This window comes from Porites lutea, chromosome 12 (assembly GCF_958299795.1).
Source record: "Porites lutea chromosome 12, jaPorLute2.1, whole genome shotgun sequence".
NCBI lineage: Eukaryota > Metazoa > Cnidaria > Anthozoa > Scleractinia > Poritidae > Porites > Porites lutea.
In genome coordinates this window covers 23,142,724-23,143,587 of record NC_133212.1, presented here as the reverse complement: position 1 = coordinate 23,143,587, position 864 = coordinate 23,142,724, and positions in this window count along the sequence as shown.

Here is an 864-nt window from a genome sequence, read left to right as displayed (position 1 = left end):
CAAACAGACAGTACGAAACGTCTTTGTTATTGCTATCCACGATTCCGTTTTGGCTGTTCAAAGTATGATACGTTTTGCACCTTGTTTGTCAATCTACTTAACGATTGCCAAGACTAAACTAAAGGTCATTTGGCAAACATTGCTTCAGGCATGCTACTTCAGCCGGATAATCCTTTAAATGTTTTGGTCGTCATATAATTATATGAAATGCCTTTATTTCTTTGTTTTTGAACTCCACTGGGACATAAACACAGCGTCATGCTTTACAAAGCCTTATTTACTTCGGGCCTTTTAGCAGATAAGTGCTAATTTTGACCCCCTACCAGCCTTTGTTAGAGCGAACAGCCCTCCTAGCTTGCGTGGCGCCAAATGTCTGGACGAACCAAAACTCCATCAGGATTGCACGAAATGCGGGCAGGTAAGTATGTTCCTAAAGCCGATAATTTAAATTTTGAGCGTGCTTGGAATTTTAATGAAGCCATATGCAGTAGTCACCCTGGAGCGACTAGAAACTTAATTTGGCCGTTGTACGGTCAAGACCGAGTCACTTAAACTTTCAAACGTGTTTAAAATATTGCAAACTGTTTCTTGTAAGAAAAAGGTATGGTTGGGGGGGGGGGGGGGATGGTTTGCTTATTTGAAACTTTTGGTCAGTTGGTGGGGGAGGAGGGCGTGAGGATATGATCCCAAAAGTGGTCAAAGTCAAAATTCACCGAAATTTCCAAATCTCATTTGGTGTAATGCTGAAAAGCAAATAGTACCACTGACGTGAAAATACTGCTCAGTAGCTTTCATTTAAATGGACACACCATAAGATTTTCTTCCACAGCGTCAAATGTACGGCAACCTTACAAGCCTCGGTTA